Source organism: Arachis hypogaea, chromosome 1, assembly GCF_003086295.3.
Source record: "Arachis hypogaea cultivar Tifrunner chromosome 1, arahy.Tifrunner.gnm2.J5K5, whole genome shotgun sequence".
In the NCBI taxonomy this organism is placed as follows: Eukaryota; Viridiplantae; Streptophyta; class Magnoliopsida; order Fabales; family Fabaceae; genus Arachis; species Arachis hypogaea.
Window position 1 is genome coordinate 23,730,159 of NC_092036.1, and position 10,636 is coordinate 23,740,794.

A 10,636-nucleotide genomic window follows, 5' to 3' on the forward strand; every position below is an offset into this window, starting at 1 on the left:
TCACTAAGGTGGACCCGTTCTTTAATTTCCTTATTCCTTAATTTCCTGTTTTTCAAATTTTCATGCTTATATTTATCCATGTTTGTGTCTTATGATCATTAGTGTCTTAGTATCTATGCCTTAAAGTTATGAATGTCCTATGAATCCATCACTTTTCTTAAATGAAAAATGTTCTTAATTGAAAAAGAGAAGAATTGCATGAATTTCAGATTTTATAACAGATTAATTATTTTGATGTGGTGGCAATACTTTTGACTTCTGAATGTATGCTTGAACAGTGCATATGTCTTTTGAATTTGTTGTTCATGAATGTTGGCCCTTGAAAGAATGATGAAAAAAGAGACATGTTACTGAGGATCTGAAAAATCATAAAAAAATGATTCTTGAAGCAAGAAAAAGCATTGAATTCAAAAAAAAATTTCGAAAAAAAAAGAAAAAAAAAGAGAAAGAGAGGAAAAAGAAAAGAGAAAAAGAAATAATAAAGTTGTGATCCAAGGCAAAAAGAGTGTGCTTAAGAACCCTGGACACCTCTAATCGGGGACTCTAGCAAAGCTGAGTCACAATCTAAAAAGGTTCACCCAATTATGTGTCTGTGGCATGTATGTATCCGGTGGTAATACTGGAAGACAGAGTGCTTTGGGCCACAGTCAAGACTCATAAAGTAGATATGTTCAAGAATCATCATACTTAACTAGGGGAATCAATAACACTATCTGGATTCTGAGTTCCTAGAGAAGCCAATCATTCTGAATTTTAAAAGATAAAGTGAGATGCCAAAACTGTTCAGAGGCAAAAAGCTAAAAGCCCCGCTCATCTAATTAATACTGATCTTCATAGATGTTTTTGGAATTCATTGCATATTCTCTTCTTTTTATCTTATTTGATTTTCAGTTGCTTGAGGACAAGCAACAATTTAAATTTGGTGTTGTGATGAGCAGATAATTTATACACTTTTTGGTATTGTTTTTAGTATATTTTTAGTATGTTTTAGTTAGTTTTTATTATATTTTTATTAGTTTTTAGTTAAAATTCACTTTTATGGACTTTACTATGAGTTTGTGTGTTTTTCTGTGATTTCAGGTATTTTCTGGCTGAAATTGAGGGACCTGAGCAAAAATCTGATTCAGAGGCTAAAAAGGACTGCAGATGCTATTGGATTCTGACCTCCCTGCACTCGAAGTGGATTTTCTGGAGCTACAGAGCCCCAATTGCCGCGCTCTCAACTGCGTTGGAAAGTAGACATCCTGGGCTTTTCCGCAATGTATAATAGTCTATACTTTGCCTGAGATTTGATGGCCCAAACCAGCGTTACAAATCAGATCAAAACTGCCCGGCGTTAAACGCCGGAACTGGCACAAGAATGGGAGTTAAACGCCCAAACTAGCACAAAAGCTGGCGTTTAACTCCAAGAGAAGTCTCTACACGAAAATGCTTCAATGCTCAGCCCAAGCACACACCAAGTGGGCCCTGAAGTGGATTTTTATGTCATTTACTCATTTCTGTAAACCCTAGGCTACTAGTTCTCTACAAATAGGACCTTTTGCTATTGTATTTTCATCTTTGGACGTCTAGTTCTTAGATCAGGTCTTTTGATCACTTGAATCTTTTGATCATGTTTTTATGATTGAACCCTCTTTGGGAGGCTGGCCATTCGGCCATGCCTAGACCTTGTTCTTATGTATTTTCAACGGTGGAGTTTCTACACACCATAGATTAAGGTGTGGAGCTCTGCTGTACCTCGAGTATTAATGCAATTACTATTGTTCTTCTATTCAATTCAGCTTATTCTTGTTCTAAGATATTCATTCGTACCCAAGAACATGATGAATGTGATGATTATGTGACGCTCATCATCATTCTCACTTATGAACGCGTGCCTGACAACCACTTCCGTTCTACAAGAAAACAAGGCTTGAATGTTTATCTCTTGGATTTATTAATCGGAATGTTCGTGGTATAAGCTAGAATTGATGGCGACATTCAAGAGAATCCAGAAAGTCTAAACCTTGTCTGTGGTATTCTGAGTAGGATTCAAGGATTGAATGACTAAGACGAGCTTCAAACTCACGATTGTGGGGCGTTAGTGACAGACGCAAAAGAATCACTGGATTCTATTCCGACATGATCGAGAACCGACAGCTGAATATCCGTGCTGTGACAGAGCGCGTTGAACATTTTCACTGAGAGGATGGGAGGTAGCCATTGACAACGGTGAAACCCTACATACAGCTTGCCATGGAAAGGAGTAAGAAGGATTGGATGAAGACAGTAGGAAAGCAGAGAAATGGAAGGGACAAAGCATCTCCATACGCTTATCTGAAATTCTCACCAATGAATTACATAAGTATCTCTATCTTTATCTTCATGTTTTATTCATCATTCATAACCATTTGAGTCTACTTGACTGAGATTTACAAGATGACCATAGCTTGCTTCATACCAACAATCTCCGTGGGATCGACCCTTACTCGCGTAAGGTTTATTACTTGGACGACCCAGTGCACTTGCTGGTTAGTTGTGCGAAGTTGTGATAAAGAGTTGAGATTGCAATTGAGCGTACCATGTTGATGGCGTCATTGATGATCACAATTTCGTGCACCAGTATCCGAACTCTGCTTTTCATCATTGCTGTTAGCCTCTTTAGTGGCCCAGTTACAGTGTATCTGTCTACTTCCAAGCCACTTATCTAAAGTGTCAGTTAAATCTAGCAATTCCAGAACAAAAACTTATGAGTTAAATCATTTATGGCACTTTAGGCATCCTGATAAATTATATTACAAAATAAAGACACTACATTAGCATGACAAAGACACAAAATAATCCCAAAGAATATTATGATAAGAGAAAAATGTAATAAGTTGAATATTTCATGCCTGTTGATTTCGAAAAGAAACAAAGCAAAATCCCTTGGACTGTCCTGTTTTATCCCACATTATCTTCGCATTTCTGAAATCAATTTATCACAAGTTTATTGTTACTATTAATTGAATTCAGGTACACACTCAAGTCAAAGTACTTCTCACGTCATGTTACATGTAACCTACAATAAGCCTAGTTAACCTTAATAGGCTGGCTAAAGCTGCATAGTACATGCAATATCATAATATGAATTTAGTAGAAGTTGTTCCATAACTCAAACAAAAAATTAAAATCAAACTTACATGTGTCTTCCATTGAGAGTTACAGTGGCAAATGCAGCTGCAATGCAATCAAAGTAATCAAGCAGAACCCTTTGGGACTCCTCTCTTTGAGCTTCATCGCTCGACTAATGGAGACATACATGATATATTAGTATCTAATTCACAAACTCCCCATGGTATTGGTGCTTCATGTTTCTCAAAGATGGACAAAAAGAGGATGCATGTGGCTTTGACTTGTTTTGGTTGGTCAGGTGAGGTTGTTATTTAATAGCTATTAAATAAGATCTAAATCTACTTTAAATACATGATAACTTTTCATGAGATTAATTAAACACATTGTGGTCAACAAGATAAAGCTCATTCTATAGGTAATTAGTTATCAAAATCTAACTTGTAAGCTTTCAACCCCAAACACATCACACACAAAAAATAAGAAAAGAATTAAAGAAGCATACCAATGAACGCACTCAAAGAATGAAGCAAAGTGGGTTGGCACTTGTCCCTTCAAGATATAATTCAGGAAAGCTCACTGAGACAAGAAAAAAGAAACTAACCATCCTTATTAATGTAACCCATGTTGATCTTATTAGACTTCTACTAACCCATGTATATATTGTTATTTGAAATATTAAATCCTAGCAAGACTAATCTGAATACATCAAACAATCATAACTTGCAATTCGATAGAGAAGTGGAAATGCTCAATATATGTCAAATAATTACACTTTAAATAAAAACTCATACTAAAATCTCAAACTACCAACTTATTCATAGAAAAAAATGTTCATAGTTTTATTACCACACTAATTAAACAAACTCATTTCTTGAGTAAGACTCATAAAGACAGAAAACACTAAATATTGAAGAGAGTCTGAAGAGTCTGCACCTTCTTCTCAAGCGCACTTGTGTACCAAATCTTTCTCTCCTTTGATCTTGCAGCTGATTGCCTATTTGCAAGAATCCTACAAACACCACCAACCATTTTTCATTTACATTATTATCATTTTATAAATTACTATTAGGCAAAACAATGAGCACAATTAGCATCATAAATTCATAATGATTATCTTATTTTCCGCATAAACTATTAATAACGTTTATTGAATTAACTATGCAAAATTTGAATAATTATGCAAAGATTGAAGCGAGCAAGTTGATTATTATTAGTAGCTATTGCATGCCAATTAATCAAAATAGAGCATATTTTTTTATTTATTAAAGCTCTTAAGGCTCACATATGAAACTTAGGCTCATTCTACCCCTTCTCCTCTTTTAAAAAAATGAGTTTGATGTACATGCTTAGTGGGATCAATATTAGTTATTTATAATTCTATTTATCTTATTATCACTGTATTGCCATTCAAGAACTTTTGATCTTCCTCTATCTTTCTTTTTAATAGAAACCTAATTCAACATACATATCGTTGACTATGTGTAGAAATGCTAACATTCAAACAAGAATTAATACTAAATGATGTGATGATGATGATGCATAGGTAGACCTGGAATTTGAGTTTCACGCATGGTGGAGGAGAGGGGGAACTTCGACGGCGGTGACAGGATGATGGGTCGGCAGCCACGCGACTCAAAGACGGCACAGACGCGCACGGATGGAGCAGAGAACAGGAGAGGGTTTCGCATACCGTGGAGGAGGGATTAGCAGTTTCACGAGCCGTCAGAGTAGAGGGAACGGTCGACAGCGGTGAGAGGAGGATGGGTCGGCAGCCACGCAACTCGATGGTGATACAGCGGGGTACGGTGGAGCAGGGAAGCAGTTCGTGCACTTTGCATTCTCCTTTGGTGGGTTCCTCGATTTCTTGATTTTGGGAAATCTGAATTGAATTTGAGCAACTTCAGTACTATAAGTATTGAGGTTAGCGGCAGGGCTAAATGGATTCAACACTAATTCAGGTTGATTCGACATCAGTTTGAAGGTCTGGGATGGAATCACAGCTATCCTCTCAAATTGCTGCAGTTGGAGAAACGGCAGGCAATTTGCCGCTACTATCCTCTGTATTTCCTATAGTGTCTCCCCATTCTTCTATCTTGATCCCAATTCTTTGACTAATTGTAAGTGTGGTTGAAGAATCAAAGGGTTAGTGTAGTGAACTTGTTATGTTACGATAATCTTACACTTTACATTGTTACTGCTACAAGAGTCTATTGAACTTGTTACATTACTATAATCTTCTAAAAGAGCAATAAGTGATACTGCTAGCATTACATTGTTTATTCATTTTCCATTTCTATAGTAGTAATTTTGGACCGAGGTAAGTAGTGCTAAGCATATCTCTTTATAACTAAGTATTTAGAGTTACATTCTTCCGGTTATTTACTAGAGTGATGATCTTATTGTTTCCTAATCTACTAATGATATTGTTAACTATGGGTCCTTAAGGGATCAGGAAAATACATACATAAAGCACCGAATAACACACATTAAAAAATGATAAAAAAAACATGTATAAACAATGGGTGAACCTTTGAAATTTGCTCGTGAAAGATATTCATATACGCAAGGAAGCAGAAATTAAACCTTACCATTATGATAAGTGTAGCATTTCACCAAACACTTGAAAATCATGTGAAAAATAATAAGATGTATAGACATAAATAAGGGAATGAAAGAATAAAATGAACTTTAGTGTAATCGGCAAAGGAGACAAAATCCTAAGGCTCCACCAACACTGTATATCCCAGCAGTGTGTCTCATCAACCTGGAGTAAGGTTTTGCATTAGACCTCATCAGCTTGCCATTGAAAAATTCCAAGAAATGCCGTAGCAATATCTTATTACTTTAGCTGACACAATTTATTAGCACCATATTAGAAGAATCAATTAATATTCAATCTAGCTACTAGTTTACTGGATTAATCATAGTTTAATCGGAATAACCGAAGTGTAATAAAATAATATATAAAATATAAAACAGACTAAACATAATTATATTCTATTATAAACCTTAAAATCTCATCCAAATTAAAAATTCTATATCAACTAAAGTGTTATATATAATCTCATTTGAGTCTGCACAAGTCAAATAACAAAAGAAATATCCAAACAAGATTAATGAATAGGTAGCAATTAGAATGCAAATAAATAACAGCTAGAACAATAAGTAGGTAGCAAGAACAATAACAGCTAGGCAAATAAATTCAATAGCTACATAGAAAACAATTTAATAATATCTAACAAAAAATTAGCAAAATAATTATTAGCAAAAAATTTAACAAATCAACAAGAATAATGACAGCAACAACAACAATCACTTTGTGGTGGTGTACCACTTTTCCAGTAATACGATGGATGTGGGGATCGAGGTTGTTTATCGCTCATGGCTTGTGAAAATATTTATGGAGATCATGGTTATTTACTGCACACGAGTGAGTATTTTCCAATTAAAAATATTGCGAGGATCGTGATGGTGTACTGCTCGTAATGGTGGGGATCGTGTTGGTGTACCGCTCACCACGTGGGGATCATGGTGATGTACCGCCTACTGGTTTTCAAGAGGACGATATCCGAGTGAGCTACCGGATGTGTCGGGTTCTGGCAAAGTAATCAACACATGAGCTTACAGCCAGTAGGACAGGCATGCATCATGTTGTATTTGTTTGCTTTGTTTGGATTTGCTTAAGTGTTTTGGTGTGCCTATTGACAAACCCCATTTGTAGGGTTTATCTTATATTGATTTTAGGGGATTTTATCACCTTTTACCCACATTTATTCAATGAAATAGCATGGTTGTATATTCTCCTTTAATTGTGCTTAAGAGTGAAAACATGCTTTTTAGGTCTTAAAATGAATAAATTTAATTCACCTTGATTCCATTAGATGCCTTGATATGTTTGTTAAGTGATTTAAGGTTTAGGAGGCAAAGATGGGATCAAGGGAATGAAGAAAGAAGCATGAAAAGTTGGAGAACTCATGAAGAAATGAAAGAACCGGAAAGCTGTCAAGCCGACCTCTTTGCACTTAAACGACCATAACTTGAGTTAAAGAGGTCCAAATGATGCGGTTCCAGTTGGGTTGGAAAGCTAACATTCGGGGCTTCGAAACGATATAAGATTTGCCATAGTTTCTACAAGTATGGTGGTGCGCACGCGCATAGTACGCGCACGCGCCGTTGCTGCCACCTAGTCCACTTGAAGCAAAACGTGGCCAGCGATTTTAGAAGTCTTGTGGGCCCAATCTAACTCATTTCTGATGCTATTTAACCCAAGGAGTGAAGAGGGAAACACATGTTAGTTACCATTAGTTTAGTTTAGTAGTTAGAATTAGTTTCTAGAGAGAGAAGCTCTCACTTCTCTCTAGAATTAGGATTAGGATTAGGATTAGTTCTTAGATCTAGGTTTTAATCTTTGCTTTCTTCTACTTCTACCTTTCAATTCTTTGTTGCTACATTCATCTTCTTCTATTCTTTTGTTGTAATTTCCTTTATGTTGTTCTTACATTTTGTTGTAGATCTAGTATTGTTCTTTCTACATTCTTCCAATTCAATAAGAGATAATTCATAATAATTGTTCTTCTTTGCTTTTCCATTGTTAATCTCTTGCCTTTGTAGTTAGATCTCTCTTTAATTCTTGCAATTTATGTTGTTTACTTTTATTGCACTTTATGTGTTTGTTAAAATGTCTCTTTAGTTTTAGTGTAGATTTTGTTCCTCTTGGCCTAGGTAGAGTAATTAGTGACACTTGAGTTATCTAATTCCTTTGTTGATTGACAATTGGAGAGATTGCTAATTGGTTTGGAGTGCACTAAAGCTAGTCTTTCCTTGGGAGTTGGCTAGAACTTGTGGCTCAAGTCAATTCATCCACTTGACTTTCCTTTATCTAGTAAGGGTTAACTAAGTGGTGGCAATGAACAATTCTCATCACAATTGAGAAGGATAACTAGGATAGAACTTCTAATTTTCATACCTTGCCAAGAGCCTTTTATAGTTGTTAGTTTATTTTTATCGCCATTTACTTTCATGCCTCTTATCAAAACCCCAAAACAACTCACAACCAATAACAAGACACTTCATTGTAATTCCTAGGGAGAACGACCCGAGGTCTAAATACTTCGGTTTATAAATTTTAGGGGTTTGTACTAGTGACAAACAACTTTTTGTATGAAAGGATTATTGCTTGGTTTAGAAACTATACTTCGACGAGATTTTATTTGAGAAATTCTAAACCGTCAAAAATCCAATCGTCAAAATGGCGCCGTTGCCGGGGAGTTGCAATGGTGTTATGTTATTGGTTGTTGTATATATGTGAATAGTGTGAATATCTTGTTTTTTTTGCTTTATTTGTTAGTTGTAGAATTTTATTTCTCTTGTTTTCCATTATCTTTTGATTTTTGTTCTCTCTTTCCATTATGAATTCTCACTTTGGCTATGAGTGTGATTACAATTATGTTGTAGGATATGAGGACTATAATGAAGAGGTGCATCAAGGATGGGATAACCAAAGGTGGGAGGAGCCATATGCATATGATCAATCCTCATGGCAACAACCTCCTCCACCAATGCACTATGAAGAAGAGCCATTCTATGATGCATACCAATCCAATGGCTATGGTGAATCTACTTGTGACTTTCAAGAACCACCACCATATGCCTATGATCCATACCCTCAACATAATTCTCAACCATACTCACAAGCCTCTTCCTACCAACCACCTTCATATGACCCTAATCCATATCCATCACACCAACCAACTTTTGAGCCATATGAGCCATATATGGAACCACCACAATATCAACCCTTTCAAGAGCCACCCCCTCCATATTATTACCAAGATGAACCACCTCCAACATATGAAAATTTCCAACCACAAGATGAATACTACTTTCCACCACAACCTCCCATGGAAGAACACTTATGTCCTTCAATCCAAGAGCCCTATGATCCTACTCATGACATCCAAGAGGAACAAGAGTCAAGGGATCATCTCAAGGAAGCATTGGATCAATTTCAAGCAACCATGGAGTGTGTTGTGCAACAAGTGGAAAGGGTAGAAAATATTGAACCACCACAACTCTACCAAGAAGAACCATCTTCCTACTATGAACCCTTCCCCCAAAATGATAAATCCTTCTATCCACCCCAATCTCTAATGGATGAAACCCTTGGTGTTCTTGTTCAAGGGCAAGAAGAGATGAAAAGGGATGTGCAAAATTTTATGGCCGCCTTGGATGCGGTAACAAATCAATTAGCCTCCCAATGCTTGAACACTCAAGGAACTCCCATGGCTCAAGAAGAGCATAGCATGAAGGAGAGATTGAAAACTCCGGTGGGAAATGAAGGAAGTTGCTTTGTATTGGAACAATTGGAGGAAGCTTTAATTGTTGAAGACAAGGAAGAAGTGGTAGAAGACTTAAGAGATGCGGAGCCTCCATGGGAACATAGAGTTGAAGAAAACCCCTCCAAGATGATTGAAATTGATGCTAGGGAGGAAAGTGCACACCTTCCAAGGCATACTCCATATGAAGACTTGGATGGGATAGAGAAAGAATTGAGTTCCCTTGGTGATGAAGATCAAGCATCAAGTCCTAGTGGTGAAGAATCCTTTGAGCATGAAGAACCTTCTCCGGTTGGATTTGAAAGCGTTAAGGAGGTAAATTTTTCTCACCCTCCCTATTATGATTTGAGTAAAGGAAAAGGTTTAGATAAAATTGTTGAACAAAGGATTGAGATTAAGAGATCTTGTGAAGAGGTGGAAGTCCGTAAAAATAGAAGAACGGGGGTTGGTTATGCTTTGTCAAGATCTTTGGAAGCATCTTTGCCTAGGTTGCCATCTACACCTTCATTTGAGTGGGTGAAATTTATTTCTATTAGCTTTATTATCCCACTTGAATATGGTTTGCTTGAAACGGATGGCCAACTTAGGGAAGTTTGTGGGGTGAAGCATAAGCGGAAAAGGTTTTGTGGTAAGCGTTGCAAATCAAGGCTCATTATGGTTGATGCATCAAACATGAGATATAAAGGTGGGAATAGTGCTCAAATAGATGGGTCTAGAAGGATGTTTGGTCACTTTGTTGAGAATTCACCTTGCTCACCACCCACATGGATTAATGATAATCAACTTGGAGATGGGTGTGAAGATAAAATATGGGATCCAGGAACACATGAGGATCAACATTGGGAGCCCATGGTTTGTGAAGAACTCCATCAAAGCTTGGAGATATTAATCTTGAATGATGGAGCTTATTGGAAGTCCAAGCATTGGTGGAAGTTCCAAGATGAGTACAAGCACAAGCCACCTTGAGAGAAGCTCCCCATAAGTCCAACTTAAGGACAATAAACAAAAGTGCTAGGTGGGAGACAACACACCATGGTAACTTCTCACAAAATATATGCATATATTTAAATATATATTTTATTTGTTTTATTTATATACACCGAGAAAAGTAGAGACGAATACACTATAAATCCAACTCCATCTCGTACCCAATAAAAATTCCATCTCGGTCAGACCCCGCTCCTGTATCAGATTGAATAATTACCCGC